Below are 23,863 nucleotides of genomic sequence, written 5' to 3' on the forward strand. Positions count from 1 at the left end.
GCACTTGCTGTTCCCTTCCTCTGACTGACTTGTCCCCCAATTTCTTTCATGGCTCTGTTTTGTCATTCAGATTTCGGCTCAAGCAGTATTTCCTCAGAAAGTCCAAGAGTGCTGACTCCTAGAGTACTGCATTATCCTCTTATATTTTCTCATAGTATTTATTATTCTCTGAAATTATATATTGCTTATTTGTCTCCATGCTTATGATCAGTTTCCTCTCACTAGAATGTTAAACTCCATGAATGCAGGAATGCTTTGCCTGTCTCGTTCACTGTTTTATTTCCAGCACCTGGAACACTGCCTGGGTCAAGCTTGATGTTCAATAAGTGTTTTATGAATTAATAAATGAATGAACAACGGAAAGTATTTCATTGCTTTTGAAATTTCAGCATGTTGATATTAAAAGCTAAGGTTATTTGCAAACATTTATCTAACCAATTACCAATCTATATGACCACAACATTTTTTGTGTGTTTGCTAGTTTGAGATAAAGTTCTTTGGAGCTGCAGTTCATGGATCAAGGAAAGGAAAGCTGTAGTAGGGGGGAAAAAAAAGTTCTTAAACTTTTGCCAATTTATTATAAATTGATTTTGGTAGGCTGGCATTTGGGAAATTTTGACTTATCTGCATAGGTAAGTTTTCCTCTTAATACCCTTTCAGCAATTCCCTTGAGAAATGCAGATGTTTACTCTTGGCACATGCAAAAATGTGATTGGAAATCTCTTTTTATTTATAGGCACCTACAAGGAAGTGATTTATTTCTTGGTTAAAAACACCAGTTTAAAGAGACTTCATGCATATTTTACGAGCTGACTCTGCAATAATACACTGCAGATATTCCTGGAATGAACGGCAAAGGTAACTGCTCTGAATTCTCATGAGACAGCCTGGGAAGAGCTCGCACACCTATGATCTATCAGGGTCCTATAAAAAACAAAATGAGAAAGAAAAATTGTTTGATACTTAATATATGCCAGGTGACTTAGAAAACAAGATCTCATTTTAAGTCTCATAACAACCTTACGAGGCAATAATACCCCATTTTACAGAGTGAGACATGATGATGAAGACGTTAAGACTTAATCAAAGTCATCCTGCTGGTGAGTGGCAGAGCTGGAATTCAAATCCATGTTCTTGCCACCACAGTACTGGCCATTCTTAGTGAAACTTCATTCTCTACCATCCACTGTCCGTGGTAGGGTGAGTCTGCTGCTGCCCTTTTATATGAAAACTTTTTTTGTGAGAGCCAAATTTTCTACTCCCTTCAAAAGAACACCCTAGGGACCAATGGTATTATAAAGGACTTACAAGGAAAATAGACAGAGGATGCTCTAGCTCTGAGGTGGGGAAATCCAGAGATGAAAATTTTGTTTACCTCACAGAACTGTGTGGCATTTTTAGTCAGTGGATCCAACCAGATATAATTTATTAAGAATTTGAGAGATCAGTCATTGTGATTTCACATACACATGCGCATTATTTTATTAGCCAGAGAGTGACAGTCATTGTCAAGTGGAGGACCTAATTCAGACTAAATATTCATGACTTGTTTTGTCTACAGAGGAGAAAATAATTTTGAGGGCAATCTGATATTCAGATGCCTGAATCTTTCTTCCTAGTTACCTGAAGGCATTGAGAGGAGAGGTTGCTTGGACAATAGCCCTCTCCGCATTAGATTCTACTCCTAAGCCCTAGACCTCTTAAAGAGATGTTCTGGAGCCTTGATTTCCTGAGGGCTCATTTTACATCTTTTCTCCTGGAAATGAAATACCCTAACTCTATCCCAGTATCTATGCAAAGGACCAAGGCAAGATTTTTCAGGTGAACCCAAAAGGTTTTGCCTGGGTTCCCAGGAGTTTCCTTTTCTGTGCCAAGAGGCCATTGTGCAAAATGAGTCCTGAATTTCATTGCTAAGTGCTTTGAAATTTCCCGACAGAGTTGGGTAATTCCCAGTAGATGGCGCTCATCAGCAACTTTCTGAAAAAGCCATGCCTTGAACTTTCACGAAAGTACTTTCAAAAGGTTTTGAGATTCCAGCCTTTTGGAAGACTAGAGTTTTGTAAAAGATACATTTTAGCTCATTTCCTGATTCATTGCCCATTCTTTCAGAAGTAAGAATTTGAAGGGCAGGAGGGAAGGTTGCTTTCCCTTAGTTTCTAAAGCTTTCTTTAGTTTTTTAAAATTTTGGTAACTTTGGGGCGCCTGGGTGGCTCAGTTGTGTAGCGTCTGCCTTCAGCTTGGGTCATGATCCCAGAGTCCTGGGATCGAGCCCCACATCGAGCCCCACATTGGGCTCCCTGCTCGGCGGGAAGCCTGCTTCTCCCTCTCCCACTCCCCCTGCTTGTGTTCCCTCTCTCGCTGTGTCTCTCTCTGTCAAATAAATAAATAAAATCTTTAAAAATAAATAAATAAAATTTTGGTAACTTTAGTATCTGGCTCAGAGGAGAAAAGAACAGTCAGAAAATGATTCTTCTCCATCCAGCCCCCATTTTGGTTTTTTTTCCCCACTTAGAGGATCTGAATGTATCTCTCCCCTGCTCTCTGAACACATTGTACCCCAGAGGTTTTTATTTAGATGTCAGTTGCTTAGAACTCAAAATTACCTTCTTCTTGAAATAGGTATTTTTAGAAATGGTGGTGAGGCCCCCCATAAGTGCCTTCTCAACTCCTGCTGTGCCTGAAGTTCAGAGTCTCCGTGCTATTTCAATAAAGTCTAGGCATTGTGAATGCTGTTGTTTCTATGGAAAATGAATTCTGAACTCCTTTTCACTCAGTGGAGCTGCAGGGGCTGGTACAGTTTTCCTGGCACCTGTCACTTGCCAATTTATTATCCTGCGTAACAGAGGGAGAGCTCATGAGCCTTTATGCTCTGTTATCCTTAAATGGGCAGTTACCCTCCTGGCGCAGACCTGAGCTTCCTCCCCATGCAGGGCTTTGGGAATCCACTGTTCTCAAAGCAGAAGATGCTTTTCCTCAAAATCAGGTCTCCGACTGAGGTTATACCTTCTTTCAGTAGTTGAGTAATCCTATCTTTGGCAGATGCAGCCCCACAATAAATTACAGAATTTTAATCACAATGTTTATAGATTATAAAGGATATCTGGGAAAAATTGAAGTACAAAAGGACTGAAAATATAGTTCAGGGGATAGCAAAATCAGAGGAAAACTTTGATGGTAGGTAATTCACCAAATCTTCTTTTAGAAACTGTGGTTCATTTTATCACCAGCTGATGGGACACACCATTCCTTCTATATTCAGGCCCTGTCTAGTCTAAGCAGTGATGAGGTCCTTAGGTTGGGTCTCAGGTGTCTTCTAAGACCTTAGGGTACAGCTGATAAGTCTGATTTTAGTACAAAGTATATTCTTAGCTCTTTGCTAAGTCTCAGAAGGGTAGAAATATTAAATTTTAGTGTTGTGCACATAAAAGACAATAAGGCTTTTTGAATAAAAAGCTATTGCCAGATATATGCAAGAGTCATTTTGCTAAGTATTTATTTTCCCCTTTCCCTTCTATTATTTTCAGCGTTTCCTCCCAGAGAGTGTTCTGTTTAGATCTCTCATTTATTTATGCATTTGATAAATATTTACCAAGCATCTTTTACATGCCAAGTCCTCATCTAGATAAGAGGTCAGCAAACTATTGTTCATGGGCAGAATCCAGCCCACACCTATTTTTGTAAATAAAGTTTTAATAGAACAGAGCCATGCTCACACATTTACATATCATCTATGGCTGCTTTCATGCTACAGTGATGGGGGCTGAGTAGTTGCAGCAGAGACTGTTTGACTTGCAAAGCACTTTATAGAAAGACTTGTTGTCTCTAATGAAGATACAGTGGTCTATGGTCCTAATGAATTAACAGTTTTGGGAGGAGACGTGACGCTAGAAAGAGAGAGACAATAAATAAGTAAACATATATATATATATAAACAGCTAAGTGCTATAAAGCAAATAAAGCCAGGTGATGTACAAGAGAATGGATAGGGGACAGAGGAGTTATTTGAGATGGCATGGTGAGGGGAGGCCTTCCGGAGGGACTTACATGTGAACAGATCTATCTGAGTGTAGGGAGAGAGCATATATAAGGAGATCTGGGGAAAAGCCCCTGAGGCGAGGGAAGACCACCAGCAAAGGCCTAGTCTGGAATTAGGTTGACATGTTAAAGGTGCAGAGGCAGGTTGGTTAGTTTGGGGTGGATACAGCGAGAGGAAGAATGACAGAGATGAAGTCAAATAGGTGGTCAGGGGCTGGATCAATGGGGCCTTACAGTGTTCCCCAAACACTGGGAAGCCTTTGGATGGTTTGAAGCAGGCTAGTGATATGAACTGATGAATACTTTCAAAGATCATTCTGGGTGTCAGGAAATGGACTGGAGTGGGGCAAGGATGGAGGAAGGAGACTGATCAGGAGAAGTCTAACTGAGAGGGGATGGAAGCAGTGGTGATGAGAAGTGGATTGATCCGGGACATCTTCTGGAGTTGTGACCAATGGGACATGCTGATGGATTGGGTGTGGGGTGTGAGGGAAAAAGAGGATTCAGGGTGAGTTTAGGTTTTGGATGGAGTAACCAGTGGAGGGTGGTGTGTTTATCTACCTGGAGAAGACTGAAGGTGGAACAGATTTGGGTAGAGATGTGGATAAAGAGTTTTGTTTGGGGAAAATTAAGTTTGAGGTGCCTGTTAGATATCCAAGTAGAGATGTCAGAGAAGCTATTAGATATGTACTTTTGATATGATATCAAAATTGGAGTGCTATCAGAATTAGAAATACGAACTTTAGAGTCCATGGCGTATCGGTGGTTTTCATAGCCATGGGGGTGGAAGAGATCACCTAGGAAAATAATCATATTGATAGAAAAAAGGAGAGGGCTACCAAACAGGTATAAATATTGCAAAGATCTTCTCACAGAATGGGAAAAGTATGAATTAGATTCACATTCTAATTCCTCCTCGGCTTTACAAGCCATGCAACGTTGGCCCTTTTACATCTTTGCTCCTCTGTTTCCTGATGTTGAAAATCTTAAAAATCTACCACTTTTAGCCTCTGATTTAACCAGTGATTGGTTGCCAAGTCATATTTCTTATCTAATCATGAGTCACTTCTACATGGAAGAACAAAACTCCTTGGTCTTCATGTGTTCTCACTTGAAATCATTTCCCAGATTTGTGGATTAAGAAGCAGAAGTGTTGGGGATCCAGTGTTTGGAAACTCTGGTTTGATCTGCACGCAGCTAGGATCACAGAGCTTCCTAGCAGCCTTCTCACCTTGTGCTGATAATGTGGAACCAGTGGTGATGCTAGCTTCGTATAGTCCTCTGAGTTGATGTTGTGGAGAGCAACTATATCTCCATGCAGGGGAAGAGCTGTCTGCAGTCTTGAGTTCAGAGCAGACTTCGGGGCTCTAGGGCTCTGAACTTGGCTGGAGTATGGCCAGGAGGCTTAGAATTGGGAAGTTCGCCAGTCATTCCTTTCAGTATTTTCAAAGAAGCACAGACATTGTCATCCTAAAGCCAGTAGACCTCTGCCCCTATTTGAATCACCCTAAACTGGAGAATTGGAGATTGCTGGCCTCACTTACTATCCCCTACCCAAGACAGCCTAGAAGGATGATCTCAGGCCATCGGAGACTTTGTGACCAGAGAGTCTGCATTTATAGAGTGATTTAAGCAAGCTACTTATTTTCTTTGAGCTCAGTTCTCCCTATCTGTGAAATGCATGTAGTATCAGCTTTATTGGGTAGTATACAGATTCATGGAGATCATCTTTGTGAGAATGTCTAGCAGAGTCAGTATTAGTTTCTTCTCCTGTAGGGTACACTCCTGGTCTGTCCTTAGTATGTATGCCCTGCCCCAGTGACTTATGCAATGATGGTAAGACAGGGGGACGAGGGCCAGCCTTGGGAAGGAGGCCTGGAGAATGAATGGGGATGTTAGAACTGGTGGGAAAAGCAATATTCGCCAGTAACACTGGGGTGCTGTTTCCTGCATTCCACTCAGTCTTCTCTGGTTTATAAATTTCCTCCAGGTATAATGTACTAGTTGTACCATTTATAAATATATTATATATTTTTAATAAATATATATTTTGTTTTTGTCCATTCCTGGCACAGAGCTCCTAACACCCTTGGAATTTCCTGTGATGAGGGTGGCAAAATGTCTTTTGTTATGCTCTCGAGGCAACTTTTGGAAAGCTACCTAAGGATGTGGGCTGGTTGCCGGGGGAGCCAATTGTGTGATTGGTGGGTTTAAACTTTTAGTTGTGTCCCCCTCCTCCGATCCTGACCTCCAGAAGGACAGAGGAGCTACAGATGGAGTTCAGCCATCAATAGCTAGTAATTTAATCGATTATAGCTATGTAATGAAGCCTCCATAGAAACCCTAAAGGATGAGATTCAGAGAACTCCCAGGTTATTGAACGGGCATCCATCCACATGCCGCTGTGCCAGGTCCCGAACTCTGTGGAGAGAGAAGCTCCTTTGGGACCTCACCTGTTGTAGCTCTTCATCTGGTTATTGATTCGTATCCTTTAATATCCTCTGTCATAAACTAGTGATCTAGTGAGTAAACTAATTTCTGAGTTCTGTGGGCCACTCCAGCAAATTAATTGAACCCAAGGAGGGAGTTGTGGGCATCTCTGATTTAAAGCCAGTTGGTCAGAAGCACAGGACAATCTGGACTTGTGATCGGCATCGGGAGTGGGGGCAGTACTGTGGGACTGATTCCTTAGCCTGTAGTGTCCGATGCGTCTCTGGGTAGATAGTGTCAAAGTTGAGTTGAATTTTAGGACAGCCAGCTGGTGTCAGAGAATTGTGTGGTATGATATAAAAAACCCCACATATCTGAATTGGTGTCAGTATCATATCATTAACAACCACCTTACCTCTTCCAACCCTGCACAGACACTAAATGTATTGAATTTAAACAAACTCCACTTATTGTGCATTTCTTTTATGTTAAGAAGAAGGTATAGTGTAAAGAAGTTTTAGATTGGAGCGCCCTGGGTGGCTCAGTTGGTTAAGCGTCTGCCTTCAGCTCAGGTCATGATCTCAGGGTCCTGGGATGGGGCCCCACATCCGTCTCCCTGCTCAGTGGGGAGTCTGCTTCTCCCTCTCCCTCTGTGATCTTTCTTGCTCTCACTCTCTCTCAAATAAATACATAAAAATCTTGACAACATAAAAGAAGTATCAGATCAGTAAAGTCAGAGGGGAGGGACTATGCTTCCCGCTTGACTTATATCCAAGGTCGGGGTATCTACAGAACCTCTGTATCTGTACGACAGAAGAGTTGGCTCAAGACAGCGCATTTGAGTTACTCAGACTTTTATTTATTTTTTGAATTTACTCAGACTTTAAAGTGCTTATGATTCATCTTGAAATCTTGTTAAAATGAAGATGCTGATTCAGTATGGATGGTGTGAGGTCTGAGATTCTTCATTTCTAACAAGTTCTCAGTGATCTTGATGTTGCTGCTTCAGGGACTACATTTGAGTAGCAAGGGTCTAGATTTCTTCAAGGTTGAAAATGTCATGATTTTATGGTAGGGGATATAGAAGGTATATCTCTGCCGCCATTCATTTATTCATTCATTCAGTAAATATCTAGGGCTCGACATGGGTCAAGATCTGGGATTGTAGAGCTGAATGTGGCCTAATCCCACTTAGAAAGTCAGGCTCTAATTAAGGAGACAGACACGGAAACAAACATTTTTCAAAACCACTCTGACCCAGATTCCTGAAACAGCGATTTCTTTCATTTCCTTAAAATCTTTATCTAGTCTCTGGCTAAGTTCCTTTTATTCTCACATACTGAGGCCATATTAAAAGGTATGATATAGGGCAGGAAGCTGATTGGCACGTGTCTAATGAAAAGAGAACTGGATTTAGAACATCACAGAGTTTATTTTGAGTCTCAGCTCTTTTATAGTCATGAGGCCTTGGTGGAGATTCTTGAGGCCTCAATTTTCCTATTGCAAAAAAGAGGAGAATTATAACTAGGTTACTTATCACATGAGATTTTTATGAAGTTTAGTCTGAGATAATGGATGTAAAATGTGTTTGAAACTGTAAAGGGATGTGTCAATGCAAAGAGATTGCCAGATTATCATGTGTGCATGCAGTATAGTGTTATCTACAATGGTGAAAAATATTTGAAATAAATGTGAGTGTCTCAAAGACGGGACTGCAGTAAGGTTGGGACCATATGACTAGTTCCAGCCAATGACCTGGGAGCTGCAATGACATGTTGTCAGTTCTAGGCTGTGGCAGTTTAAAGCCAGTGTGCCTCCTCCATCCTTCCCCTCCCCTGCTGCAGAGACCCCGAAGGCCACACACACCAGATTGTCTACATGATGGATGCAACCCAGATCTCTAGTCACCATTTGGAGGAGAACCACATAGGAGGGCCACCTGTCCCACATCACACTTTTAGTGAGGATAGAATAAATTTTTATTGTGTTAAGCTGTTGCAGTCTTGGAGTTATTATCAAAGAATAGCCTTTCCAATTCTAAGAATACAGTTAACTCCTTCAGACTTTCTGTGCATTTAGATATATAAGCAGTTATAAATATGTAGTATTTCCTTGTGTATTCTTCCATAAATGTCCTGTTACTGTACATATTGTACTGCAATTTATTATTTTCACTCAAGAATATATTGGAGACATGTTTTATGTTGGTTCATATAAGTCTATCTTATTCTTTCTGCAGATACAAAGGATTCATATTAGGCATGTAGCCATTCCTATACTGATAGATATCCCATTTCTTGCTCTTTCATTTTCTCTTTCAAACAATATTAAAATAAGCATATTTATACATGCTCCTTGGTATACAGGTGGGTGATTTTTTTAGAACAGATGCTGAGCAATGGAATTGCTAAGTTATAGGGCATATGCATAGCAAATGTTAATAAACACTGCCAAATTGCCAACCAAATTAATGTTTTTTTGTGTGTGTGTGTGTGTGTGTATATATATATATATATATATGTATTTGCATTCAGCATACATTGAATTTATACTCCTACCAGCGGTGTGTGAGAGTGCCCATTCCCTATTACCTTCATATTACTTAGGTAAGAATATCTAAAAATCATTGTTTAATTTACCTATTGCTGTGTAACAAACCACCCTAAAATTTAGTGGCTTGAAACAACAATCATTTTATCATTTCTCATGATTCTATAGCTTTACTGGGCTTAGTTAGGCAATTCTGCTCTTGTGATATAGTCTACCATTATCTGGGGGATTCAACTGTACTGGATTTTTGAGATGGCTCATTTTTGTGGCTGCCACTGTGTCCTCTCTGTGTGGTGTGGTCTTCCTATAGAAAAGCAGCTGGGTTCCTGGGGAATTCTCTTGAGTTGTCTTAAGGCCTGGGCTCTGACGTCCTAGAACATTATTCCCCCCGATACTGACCAAAACACTTACAGGCCAGCCCAGGTTCAAGTGCAAAGGACCCCAAAATTGTTGGCAGCAATTTTTAGAGACTACTTACACAGTTATTGTATATTATCAGAACAATATTTGTGTCTTTGGGTTTAAACAGAGTTGGAGAAATGGCATTTGCCTAACTTCCAATATGCAAGTGTTGCTTAGAGTGTTTGACTCTTGATTATGAACTGGAATGTGCTCTGTGCTCATCAAGTTGGAGAAATATGAAGTTCTGCTAGGAATTCTCTGAGCTTGAAGGTCAGTCATCCTACCAGTGACTATATAAGCCAAGGTGTGAACAAGCTGTAATTTCTTCCCATTCTAACGCTTTCTAAATATACCAGTAGAAAATCAAATGAAGAATCATGTTCAGGCTCATTTCTAGCTATCTATCATGTATTTGGGAGCTTCAAGGGTAGATATCTTGGGAAATATTAAAGATAAATGGCTCAGACATGTACAAGGTCTGCATCATTCAGAGTGATAGTTCATCAGTTAATCTCCTGCTCCTAAGATGGGGGAGGAGGTGAGGCAAGTGAAGGAGTTGTAGTGGGAGGGGAGGGCAGGGCTTGGAGGCAAGTTCACTGATGGATCAGGACAGTTTTTCTGATTTGTGGTCTTGATTTCGCTACACATTGCTTTGTGGACCCTGGAATGGTAGGAAGAGATAGGAACCAGAGCCAGGGAAATAGTTTGGGATAAAGGGGAAAGAAGAAGATACTGGTCATTTCTACCTACTCATGCCTCCTAGGAAGGGCTTTTTTTCTTCTTCTGCCTATTCCAGAGAAGAGGTCTATGGAAAATATTCATGATCTTGTATGATCATAAACTTGCTGGAGGAAGGCCATTAAGCATTAAATTTAGGGCTTCCTAAAATGTTGGACATGGAGTTAGAAATACAAAAGCTTATGGAGGAGTAACACCTTTGAAAGGAAAAAGGAAGGAGCAGAATCGGCAGGGAGTCTAGACTGTGATGCTGAACTAGCAAAGCTAGTTAGTTCTGCTAGTCCAGTCGGGGATTAGCTAGTTCTGCTGGTCCAGTGGGGGATTTGGAGGTGGGAGGGAAATTGTCCACTAGAGGAGTCCTGCTTTCAGTGGAAATGGGTAATTCTTGCACCACATGTTTTGCTTAATTATTAGCTGGAGGCTGCCACCAAGATAGCATGGCCTCAACTACATTGCTTTAGTCAGTCCTTGATGGCGGGCGGCTAGAAGAGCATGCCCTTGGCCTGAAAGTGGAGACGGATCAGTCAACCACATTCCTTTCAGCTGGGCCTAGAGTTCTTTCTCGAAGGAGGAGTTGTGCTTTTCAGTGTCTGCCACATATAACTTATCTTTCTTCAGTTTTTTTCCCCCATATTTTCTTCAAAGCTGCCTTGCAAGAGCAAGGGGTTCTCTCCTGTTGGTATGGTCATGAGACTCTTGGTTGCAAGTGTTTGAGAGTGACTTGAACCTGCTTAGGAGAAAAGGGGACTTTACGGCTCATACCGTGGGAAGGCCAGAAATAACTGACACCAGAAACTCAGATGCTCCCAAGATGGTCACTGCCTCTCATCTCTACTCTTGGTACGTTGGGTTTTTTGAGAGTGCTGGAAAATATGTCAGCCTTGCATTCACCATTCTGCTTCTGCCAACAGAGGGGCACATTTCCTCTTGGTTCTCATTTTTTTAATCTCGAGCAAGGATTCTTGCTTAGATATTAAGCAAAGACCACCCCCCTCCCTGCCTTTTCCTGGGTCCCAGCTTCGTTTTCTAATTGTTTCCAACAACAGACGTTCAGTTTAAAGGTGAATGAACATTCAGTTTTAATCAGGCTCTTTAAAAAGTATGTGGGCCCCTTGAGGCTTTATCACTAAGAGCAGTTGATGTTTGCTTTGAGGGAAAATAAAGAATATTGAAACCTCTTTCCAGCCTGCAGCGATGCAGACTCTTACCTCACCCACTGCTTTGAGAACCTCCATCAACTCAGAAGATTTTGTTCAGTTTTATTTTTCTATAGTTTTGGCGTCAGTTGGATATTCTTTTTTTTTTACTCTCAAAAGTTGCTTTATTGCTTATCTCATTTTCTTTTTTTTTATTATTATGTTATGTTAATCACCATACATTACATCATTAGTTTTTGATGTAGTTGGATATTCTAGTGAAACAGACTACCCAAAAATCAGTGGCTTCAAGGCTTAAGTGTTTATGCTTGCTCACAAATTTGTGGGTACGTCTTCCGGTCTCAGCTGTGGACTGGGTGACCACATAGTTGATGGCAGGTGGGTTTGCTCACATATTTGAGTGTCACCTGGTTGTAGTCTGGTCTAGGCTGGCCTCATCTGGGACAGCTGAGCTCTGCTCCGTGTGGGCATCTGTGCTCCAGCAGCCTCGCCCAGGCTTGTTCGTGTGGTGGTGACAGGGCTCTAAGAGAAGGAACAGAAGTGTGCAAGCCTCTTGAGACCTAGGCCTGGGACTGGAGAACCACCCAAACAAGCCAGATCCAGGGTGTGAGAAAATAAACTCGATCCCTTGATGGGAGGAGCTGCAAAGTCACATTGCAAAAGATGCAGATATAGGGAAACATGAAGAATTGTGGCTATTTTTGCAAAACAAAAACAAAAAGAAAAGCAACTTACCACAGGTTTAAAACAAAGAGAAACACCTTAAGGTTTTTTTCAAGATATGGTCTTTTATTATAAAATTAAAAATCTTTTACACTGTATCTGCTTCCTCCCTATATTTATAACTGCTCTCCCTTCCATCACCTCCCTCCCTTCACACGCTATGCACCCCTGCATCCAGCTGAGGAGGGCTTAGAACCTGGAGAGGATTCAGAAAAGACAGATTCTCTCACTTGACAAAAAAAGAGACATAGGGACTGGATTTACTGTGTGTATAAGGAGGCCTGTTGGATGAATAAATAAAAGGAAGGAAGGAGATTAAGGGGGTGGGACTGGGTGACCCTTAAGATGCCATCAAGATGGCGCATATCGAACTTTGAATTTATAGTATTTTCAATTTACTCTGCCATTTCCCCTTTTCACAGAAATTCCCCTCACATCAGAGAAGGGGACAGCCAGAAGAATAGGGTCTAAAAGGCACTCAAATGATAAAACAGAGTAGGCTGGGGACAGCAGCATGGAGTTAGGGAGAGCAGGAGAAACAAGTTGCATTTATTGAGTTTCCCTGAGACACTAAGCCTTGCATCTACATCTTCTGCTGTGTTTCACCTTTCTCACAACCTGGGCACCAGGCAGTATCAGCCCCATTGTGCGGCTGGAGAAATGGAGGCTCAGCAATATTAAGAAATGTGCCCAAGTCTCACAGTTAGCAGCAGCCTTGCTGTTGTGTGTTTATCCTTGAAAGTCAGTGATTGGAAGGTGAGGAACAGAGTGGGATCAGCAGCAGTCTTGCAGGCAGCCGATGGAGGAGGAGCTCCAAGTTCTGTGATGATGATTGTGAGCCTCTTGAAGACCCGTTGCTCTGATTTCACCTTTGTATCCTCACTGCTCAGCATAGTGCCTAACACATGACGAACATTCATGTTGGAGATATAATCATGTATTATCCCACAAATAGTGACACAAGGGCTCTGTTAACATGTAATTAGCATGTAATTAATGACTGAAGTGATGGGGAGTGAGGTATGGTGGGGGCCATAGGAAAATACAAATGGTTGCCAAAGCCAGGAGCTCCATGGCTACCAGGCTACCAGGTTGAGGGGCAGAAATGGGGTGAAGAGGAAAGCTAATGGAGACCAACTTTCTCCACTCAGTGGCATTGGATACTGATGCTCTCCAGAGTTGCTAGAACCAAATACCGAAGCTTTTCTCATGGACAGAGAGGGGAACACCTGGCCATCTTTTAGCTTTGCCACAACTTGGGGGAGTAGTCAGTAATAATGGAAAAGAAAAGACTCTAAGAATGGAATGAAGTACAGGGGATTGAGAGAGTCTTCAAGCAGCTTCTGTGGGTCACAAAGGCATCCTGTCTTATCACAAAATGACAGACACTGGGCATTAAGCAGTTATTGTAACAGGTGATGAAACAAGCCCATAGATACAGGACTTTGGGTTTAATGCATATGTCTTTTTTTTTCTTTTTAAAAATATTTTATTTATTTATTTGACAGAGAGAGACACAGCGAGAGAGAGAGCACAAGTAGGGGGAGTGGGAGAGGAAGAAGCAGGCTCCCCACTGAGCAGGGAGCCCGATGTGGGGCTCAATCCCAGGGCCCTGGGACCACGACCTGAGCCGAAGGCAGACACTTAACGACTGAGCCACCCAGGTCCCCCCCTCTTTTTTCTTAATCAAGCAACTAGTGGTAGTACAGTTGAAGGCTGTCTTAAAATGATAGTTAGGATAAAAATACCCAGGAAAATTTGTCTCTAAGATCCCAAAGTTTTGCTAGTAGTTGATTTACCAGTGTGGGTCCAGTAATTGTAAGAAACCAGCCCAAAACTCAGTGGCATAAAGTAACTATCTTATCGTACTCACAGAGTCTTATCATACTCACAGATATCATACTCATAGTGGCATAAAATAACTATCTTATCATACTCACAAGATTCCAGACAGGGCACAGCAAAGATTGCTTCTTGGTATCTGGGGCCTCAGATTCAAACTCAAGAGTTTCTCAATGGCTTGGGGACTGGGATCATCTGGAAGCTTCTTCACTCACACATCTGTTGATCCCAGCTGTTGGCTGGGACCTCAGCTGGGCTCTCAACTTGAACACCTACATGTGGCCTCTCCAGGTGGTCTAGTTTGGGTTTCCTCCTGGTGTGGTGGCTAGGTTCCAAGAGCAAGTGTCCCAGGAGAACATGGCATTTTAATGTTTTAGCCTCAGAAACTATGTAGCATCAATCCTGCTCTTTTGGTTGAGGAAGCCACAAAGATCTGTCAGGTTTCAAGTGGGGGGGACATAGACCTCCCCACTCACTGAAGGAACATCAAGGTACAGTATAAGAAGAGCACATGGGATAGGGATGATGTTGCTGTCATCTTAAAAATGCAATCTTCCACAAATGCTGATTCCTGTTTTATGATTTAATGGCAGAGTCATCATAACCAACATCCTTCCTGGCCCTAGACTCTTTCTACAGCACCATCCTGGACATGAGGAGAGTGTCTGGCAGAGCTCATCCTAAAAGAGCACCCTGGGCTGGAAATCAAGTGGCCAGAATTCCAGATCCAACTCTGCCACAACTAGCTTGTCCTCAGCCCCTCATCTATAAGGTTTGAGAGGTCTATGAAGTTAAGAACTTAGTTCTCAAGTTAGTAGGGAAAGACGTTTTCTTTGTGGGCATTGAGTTGGATTTCCAAACCTCATCAGAAGTGGCCTCTGTACCAATCACTTCATGCCCCCTTCTAAAAGAACCTCCCTTGTGCTAGCCCCAGAGAGAGCAGTTCTATGTACTAGATGACTCACCACCCCTCTCTGTCCCAGGACAGCTGTTCATACTAGGGAACCACCTACTTTAAGCTGCTAACACTGGAGTTCTTCTCTTGGGACTCTGGAATTTCAAATGGGAGACTAATCAGGTGATGCTGGGTGCTGGAGTGGGAGGTCATGTTGAGCTTTTGAGCCCTTTCCCACCATGTGCCACCAAAGCACAGAGTAAGGCCTTTGAGGAAACAGAGCCAGGGGTGAGGGGAGGGGGGACATTAATGAGTGAGAGCACAAGAGCAAGGGAATGGGGGTGAGTAGCACTGTTCATGATTTGTGGTCCCCGATTTCAGCCTCTTGTAAGATCTAGCTGTGCTTCATCCATTTCTTTTCTAAGAAAGCCCTGCAGTCTCTATAAAATTTCCCATTTGCTCGAGAAGTACAAATGGGATTCTATTCTCAACAAACCAGGCCTGACCAAGACGCATATTCCAACTTCAGATAATGAACTTGACATGATAGCCCAGATGATACCCATCCATCTCAGAATACGCCTCCTCCTAACTCTCAACAGTCACAGACTAGTGCTCATACTGTAACATCCTTGATGAGTTTCACCCTGCAGTGTTATTGTTTTGTTTTGTTTTTTATTCTGTAAGGACACAGAAAAGAGAAGAAAAGTGGTAAATATGAGTCCTCAAAGAGACCTTGGAGGCAGTCTAGACAGCAGCCCCTCATATTACAGAGAAGGGAACTGAGAGCAGAGAAGGGTAGTGACTTGCCCAAGGTTGTAGATAGTAGATTAGTTAATAGTGGAGCTGGGATGAAAAATCAGGTCTCATTGTCATTTCAGTCCTGCCTGACTTTAAATCAGCCAGAGCTATCTGGGAGAAAGACAGCAGCTGATTGAGCAATCACATATATATTCTGCATTGCTTTACTCTCCACCTCTGTTTGCTCTCGTGGGCATCAGATGCTGTAGGGAAATTTTTACGGCTAGCAGTGACAGACGTTTGGTTATTGCCCCGATGTGGGGGGCAGTAGGCGTAGAGGGAAATAAATGAGGGTCATTTTGGGGGTCAAATTAAATTTGTGTAATGCTCCTGAAAACTCCAGCAACACCACTTAGCTTATAACGTGCACAAGCACGGAGAGCACTTGTTGACCTTCTCAGGGGAGGACGGGAATCGATTCCATGTCACCTCAAGGCCACTTCTAGTTCCATGACTCTAATTATGTTGTACCAAAAAGACAGAGGTGTTTCTTTTCAACTTTTTATTCTGGACTATTTTAAACATATACAAAAGGGGACAGAATAGAGAAAGGGATTCCAAGACAACAAATATATATATATTTTAAAGCTTTATTGATATGTAATTGATGTGGAATAACTTGCATATAGTTAAAGGGTACAATTTGAAAAGTTTTTATATGCACATACACATCGTCAATTATGAATCTATCAACATAATCATGATAATGAACATACTTTTTACACCTTCCCAGGTTCCTCATGCCCCTTTGTAATCTCTCCCTGTGGCAACTTCCCAAGATTTCTCCTCCACCTTCCTGGTCCCTGTCTGCAGGCAACCACCATCTGCACTCTGTCACTATAAATTAGCTTACATTTTCCAGAGGTTTATATAAATGGAATAATTATGTACTCCTTTTAATGTCTGATCTCTTTTACTCAGCATCATTATTTTGAGAGTCCTCCATGTAGTTGTGTGTATCAACGGTTCATCCCTTTTTTTATTGATGAGTAGTATTCCATTTATGGATGTAACAAAATTTGTTTATCTAGTCACCTGCTGATGAACACTTGCATTGTTTCCAGCTTTGGGCTATTACAAATAAAGCTTCTATGAACAGTTGTGTACATGCCTTTGTGGGGATGTATACTTTTCCTCTTCTTGGGTAAGTCCTGAAGTGGAATGACTGGATCGTATGTTAGTTGTATGTTTAACTTGTTAAGAAACTGCTCAGCTGTCTCCCAAGGTAGCTGTAGCATTTGACATTCCCACCGATAGTATATGAGAGTTCTGTTTCTTCCATATCCTCGCCAGCATTTGATATGTTCAGTTTTTAAAGTTTTAGCCATTCTAATAGATAAGTAGTGATATCTAGTTGAGCTTTTATTTTCAATTTATAATTGAAAATATAATTACATTGAGCACCTTTGCATGTGCTTGTTTGACATCCCTACGTCTTCCTTGATGAATTGTATATTCAAATCTTTTGCCGTTTTTTTAAAAGTTGGGGGTTTTTTTCCTTGCTATTTATTTTTTATAGTTTTAAAAAAATATATTTGGATTCAAGTTCTTTATCAGATATGTACTTTGCAAATATTTCTCCCAGTCTGTGGCTTGTCTTTTCATTCTCTTCACAGTGGCTTTCGAAGAGTGAACATTTTTAATTTTAGTAAAATCTAATTTATCAATTGTTTCTTTTATGGATCGTTCTCCAGTGAATTGCCTTTAGGTTTTTTAGAAGGATTCTGGGAGAGTCAAGGAGGTGATGGCATCTAACCTGGACTTTGAAGGATAAGTAGTTTTGGGAAAGGCAGCCTCGTGCTTGCAGTCTTCCAGCACCCACTCAGCCGCAGAAGATTGGTCCTCAGGCCTCACCAAGAGATAAAGAGCTCACACATCTGCGCTGCGCTTATCACCTTGGGTGGGAACATTTTTCCCTGTTTCAAGCACAATGAGTATTCTTCTCTCTGCTCAAAGTGTGTGCCTCACACTGTACCTGGCCAACCCCATAGTTATGTCTGTCCTCTGAAAAGAGAGGTAGGTTTCCTCCCACTGGAGCACAGGAGGGGCACACATAGGCAAAGTGCCCTGCGTGGGATGCTGGGAGAAACCCACTGGCCAACGGGACTGATGCCCCGCTATTGAGTCTGATCTTGCTTTGTCTCTTCTTTGTGTACGTAAAGTACTGTTCTGTCCAGTGCTTGACTGTGTTGTGTTTTCTTTGGCACCTCTGATACCAAGATGCAGTAGGCAGAGGTGCTTAGAGTCCTCCCCTGAGACTGGTGACCAATGCATGCTGCTCTGCTCCCTTGGGATTGACAACTGGTGCAGAGTCCTCTGCTTGACAACGAAGACTGTAACACTGGGTGAAAGGAAAGTCAGTGGTCAGGAGGTTAGATGGTGTAGGGCTCACAGGGCAGCAGCAGCACAGAGGTCTGTATGTGAGACCCTTAAAATCAACTCTGGTACTAAAGATCTTTCTACAGTGCATCTTCTCTTAATCACACTCTGTTTAAAACCTTCCACTGTCTTCCCATTTCCTGCAGAGTGCATACCAGCAACTTCGTCATCTCACCTGTCTTGTATTGTTCGGAGTCATCTCTTGCCAAATCCCCCAACCCTACTGTTCCAACTCAAGGTCCAGATAAACCAAATGGTATCTAATTTTCTGTGGGAGCCACACTCTCTCTAGACTGTAAGACTTAGTACATCCTGTTCCCTATGCCTGGAACCCCCTCCTCCATTTCCCTCAATTCACCTTTCCCAGCCATTTCTGACAGCCTCTTAGGACTCAGCTTTTGAGCTTTCCTCAAAGCCAACTCTACGTATCCATAAAACATGTTGCTAATCGGTGGGGGGTGGGGTGGGGGTGGGAGTTGGGGGTGGAGGGTTTACAGAATTTTCAGAGCCCAGTGGAAAATAAAATGTGGGGTCCTTTGTTCAAAAAGCAGGAGAAAAAGTGCCATTAAAGGTACTATAATATAAAGCTTTTTCTTTTCTTCCGTAGTCTCTCTCTTGTCTATTTCTTTGCTATTTGTTATTTATGTGCTATTTAATGTCATTCTAAGTAAAGAAAATTAAAATTTAAAATTATTAATTGACATGAATTTTGCCATTCACTTCTATATTGTGCAAGGCCAGTTTTATATAAGAACATCTACCTTACATGTAGTGTCAGAAAATCACAGAATTCATGATTCAGAGATTGTACATGCAGATGTATTTTGTTCTTACCAGACAGTAGAAAATATGCACAAAACTAACTCAAGACTTTGAGTTTTACTTCCTGATAAGCACACATTCTACCAACACTCCTACCTTCAGCTTACTGATGAATAAGGAAGGTCTGAAAGGTAAAGGATCTGTGGGTTGCTGGCTGGATATTTTCCTTCCTTCTCTATCATCATTTTTAGCATAAGTGGTTGGCTAATACAGGGAAGTGACATGAACAAAAAAAAAAATAGTATTTTTTGGCCATACATGTTTGTTAGAATGCCATTGTCTTCTTTCTGTGTTTGATGCAAATTTTGTTTAGAACTTACATAAGTGTGGCCTCTTGGAGTTGTCAGCCAACCCCCTTCCTCAACTCACTCAGTTGTACAAGTAACAGTCTTGTCATGTACTCTCTTTGAGTCTCACTGAGCTCCCATGCATTGTCAGTCTGCTGGAACTAGTATGTCACAGAGCATCACAAATGCTGTCCAGGAATGGGGTGGCAAGGAACAGTGAACATGCATCTTACATGTAGCTTCTTCTGCTCACACATGCTCCATTGTTCCATAGGACTTCACTTACAAAATACAATGTTGACGATAAAATTACCAAACTTTAAGATGGTGACAATAGAGCATCTAACCCAGGCCTTCTGAGTTTGGGGCCCTATGTGACTACACAGGTTGCATGCCCATGAAGCCAGTCCTAGTGCTAACACAAGTTATTAATCACTGTATCATAAATGCCTGAGATTGTAGTTGAGTTCTGGGAAGTTGTATTAGGGTTCTTCAGAGAAACAGAACCAGTGTCTCTCTGTCTGTCTGTCTATCTATCTCTATGTATCTAAGTATCTATCTATCTATGTATCTATCTATGTATCTATGTATCTATGTATCTTATCTATCATCTATCTATCTATCACCTATCATCTCCTGGGGACCCAAGGAAGAGTTGATGTTGTAACTTGAGTTTAAAGGCAGTCTAGAGGCAGAATTCCTCCCTCAGTCTTAAAGCCTTCAACTGATTGGATGAGGCCCTCCCGCATTATGGAGATAATCTGCTTTATTCAAAGTGTACTGATTTAAATGTTAAACACATCCAAAAAATACCTTCATAGCAACATGTAGGCTGGTGTTTGACCAAAAACTGGGTACCGTAGCCTAGCCAAATTGACACATACAATTAATCACCACAGAAGTAGACTCTGAGAAGGATATCAGTGTGCAGGTTTATTAAGGAGCTCTCTGGGATCAGTACTTGTGGAAAGGAAGGGAAGGAAGCAGGGTTGGTCAGAGGAAGAAGGTAAGCTACAATGCAGTGTCAATGTCAGCCAGCCCTATGGAGTGTTCTGAAGAGGAATGGCCCTTTACAAGAGCCCCGGTTTGGAGCAAGGGGACTGTGCCTTTGTATACTAAGTTGATCAGTTATTGGATATGAACTCTTCAGGAAGTGGGCATGACTTTGGGCAAGGTGATTCTCTTCATCTAGGCATTCCCTCTAAGGGACTAATGCTATTTCCGGCAGCAGGGGGAATAAATCCTTTGGCATGAAAGGGGGATCTCAGTGCCACATCAGAGCATCTACTACACTTAACTTCCCTTTCCTATTACCCTTCCCAACCCCTCACTCCATACCTCATCCCAGACTAGATAGTCTTTGAGGATCAGCATTTCATTATATTTCTTCTGTATTTCCAACACATAGTCCATTGTCTGACACATAACAGGTACTCAACAAACCTTTTTTTTTTTTTAAAGATTTTTTATTTATTTATTTGACAGAGAGAGACACAGCGAGAGAGGGAACACAAGCAGGGGGAGTGGGAGAAGAAGAAGCAGGCTTCCCGCTGAGCAAGGAGCCCCATGCGGGGCTCGATCCCAGGACCCTGGGATCATGACCTGAGCCGAAGGCAGACGCTTAACGACTGAGCCATCCAGGCGCCCCTCAACAAACCTTTATTAAATGAATCAACAAGGATCTTGAGCAAAAAATAATATCGTCTAACAAAAAGTAGACTTTGATAAAGAATAGGGTGACTGTGAATGCTTATACTGCTTTTCACAATTCTCACAGCTTTTTCACATTTGGCTCATTTAAGCTCCACAACAACTTTGTAAGGTAGGAAATGACTGTTCTCATTTCTGGAAGAAGAAGCCCAGGCTCAGAGAAACAAAATAGTGTGCCTAGAATCACAGAGTTAATGAATGACTTTGCAAGATTTCCTTTGCTGCAACTTAGAGTGATTGTATTATGCAGACTAGACATGTCCCATCCTTCTTATCTCTGGAGACTGGGTCCTCATAGTCATGCTCTAAGGATAAGGGAATAATCAAATACCCTGCCTCCCATTAGCTGCCCAAAGGATGCTACTGACTTGTGTTTCTAGTAGCAGCATGAGTTAAGGAAGACCCACCCACACTTTCTGGATTCCATTATAACTGCTGGGGTCAATGGTGGTTTAGGTAGCTCCAGAGTACATCAAAGCCACTTCATTGACCTCCGCAGGGATAGAACTAGTCCTTTGTCCTCATTATATAATTGTGCTCTAACTACCCAAGGTAACTGGCTATTGATAACACAGGGTCAGGCTTGAGGCTATTAAGAGGAGAGGGATTTGTGGGAGCACTTCTTAAGCAGTTTCTCCTTTCACATCCATGGGGGCTGACCTTTAAAAAATCCTGCAGATCATCAGATGAAAATAAAAATAGCCCTTCTTGGCATTGAATTATTTTACTTCCCTTGACAAAGAGGTCATAAGATTCCCCTTTTTGGATGGTTTCTTCTTTTTGATTAACTAGCCAAATCTGTCGAGGAAAGAGCATTCTACTCTTTGGAAGAAGAAAAATGGAAATATTTAGGTAAAGGACATCTTTTTTTAAAGCTGCATTTTTAGGTGACTTCCATTTGATCTTATAGAACCCGTAAAGTATAGATCTGTGGGTTGGGATGATAGCAATAGAACTAAACTCTATTTTTTGAAAGCAAATAAGATGTACCAAATATGTCTTCTGGTGCTTGGGTGTCTTAATAACAAGGAAATTAAAACCAAAAGTCAAGAGCCCATGACTCAGTGCTCTTCAAGCCATCTGTGATGTAATGGGAAAACAGTAGACTTAGATGTGAGTGGACTTCAGTCCATCTGGTATTTACTAGCTCTGTGATTCTAAACCTCAGATCTTCAGCTGTAAAAGAAGAATAAAAGTATGTGCCTTACTGGATTGTTGTTCAGGGCAGATAAAATGCAAGTGACAGTTCTCTGCGTACAGTAAAGTGATTTTTACTAAAGCACTTTACTAGTCCTAGTCTGAATAAGGGTGAAAACAGACTTGCGAAGGCCTATGCTAATTGGAGTTATTGGGTATCAGGTTTAATAGTCATATCGTGTTTAATCTAATCATGAGCAACATGACAGCCTGCTAGATTCTTATATCAATCATTTTGATTCCAGAAAGCCCTTTGCTATTATTTGAGTCTAAATAATTTGAGTGATAAAGTGTTTTTCAAATGGTAAGTCATTACCTATTAGTAGAGCCCAAATTAATTCACTCATTTTAAATATACAGTTCCATAGGGGCGCCTGGGTGGCTCAGTTGTTAAGCGTCTGCCTTCGGCTCAGGTCATGATCCCAGGGTCCTGGGATCGAGCCCCGCATCGGGCTCCCTGCTCGGCGGGAAGCCTGCTTCTCCCTCTCCCACTCCCCCTGCTTGTGTTCCCTCTCTCGCTGTGTCTCTCTCTGTCAAATAAATAAATAAAATCTTTAAAAAAAAAATACAGTTCCATGAATTTTGACAAATGTAGACAGCCATGTAACCACCATTGTAATCATGATATAGAATATTTCCATTACCCCCTAAAATTCCCTTGTGCCTGTTTGTAGTAAGTGCTCCCCTCCATAATATGATATATATATCATTATATATGCTTCCTATATATATGATATATATATATATATATATGTCATTATATATGTCTTCTTCATGTGTATATATATATAGTTATATATATATATTTGTCATTAAGAACAAATTTCTCTTACATAGGATTTTATACAAATGGAACTATACAAAAAGCATTATTTGCATCTCGCTTCTTTTGCTCAGTGTAATCTGTGAGATTCATTGATATTGTGTGTATCAACTGTTCGTTTTTGTTGCTGAGTGGTTTTCCTTTGTTGGGATACATCACAATTTGTTTATCCATTCATTTGTTGGGGACTGGTGACGGTTGTTTCCATGTTGGGGGGATAATGACTAGAGTTGCTATGAATATTCATGTGCAAGTCTTTGTGAGAAAATGTGTTTTTATTTCTCTTGGGTATATGCTATGAATTGCCTGATCTTATGGTAAGTGTATATTTAACTTAATAAAACCCTGCAAAACTGTTTTCCAAAGTATCTGTACCATTTTACATCTTCGTTAGTAATGTGATGATGAGTCCCAATTGTTCCACCTTCCCTGCAACATTTAGCACTGTCAGTCTTTTAAATTTTAGCCACGTTAGTGTGTGTTAGTGGTATCTTATTGTGGATTTTATTTGCATCTCCCTGATAAATATCTTTATTTATTCTGATGAGTATCTTTTTATGAGTAACTTTTCATGTGTTTATTGGCCATTTGTATATCTTCTGTTGTGAAATGTCTGTTCAAAAAATTTGTCACTGGTAGCTTTTAAAAATGAAACAAAACAGAATAGGAAATATCAAAGTACGTTACATGTAGTATGTTTTGTTCCAGTAAACTCTTATTTCAGTATTTATACACATAACCACATGCATGTGTGTATACACAGATATACACACATTATCCATATATACTGTGTTGCAATGTTAAGTACATCTATGATCACTTAATACCAGATTTCTTATTAAATGATAAAAATATCTTCCTCTATATCTTTGACTCATTGAAAGTTGAGTTTTCTGTTACTTGTAGCTGAAAGCATGTCTGATCTGACTTATGCTTTTATAGTTCTTTCCTGGAACAACCTCTCTATGTTTCACTCCTTATATTATGCACAGATTTGGAGTTGTGCATTTGAAAAATAACAGAAGCTTGTTCATTTTGCTTGGTTGATTGCTAAGTGTGTGATTGCTGAAAA

General features: G+C 41.2%; 1 protein-coding gene across 1 annotated transcript in view; it reads left to right on the plus strand.

The window, feature by feature from the left end:
- Window positions 1-736: 736 nt before the first annotated feature.
- The window catches only part of CPNE4 (copine 4), a 592,776-nt gene continuing 569,649 nt past the window's right edge, over window positions 737-23,863 (plus strand). The window contains exon 1 of the mRNA XM_078071749.1: window positions 737-858. The gene's annotated coding sequence lies outside the window, so the exon portion shown is untranslated. The remainder of the gene's footprint in view (window positions 859-23,863) is intronic.

This window comes from Halichoerus grypus, chromosome 1 (genome assembly GCF_964656455.1).
Source record: "Halichoerus grypus chromosome 1, mHalGry1.hap1.1, whole genome shotgun sequence".
NCBI classification, from domain to species: Eukaryota; Metazoa; Chordata; class Mammalia; order Carnivora; family Phocidae; genus Halichoerus; species Halichoerus grypus.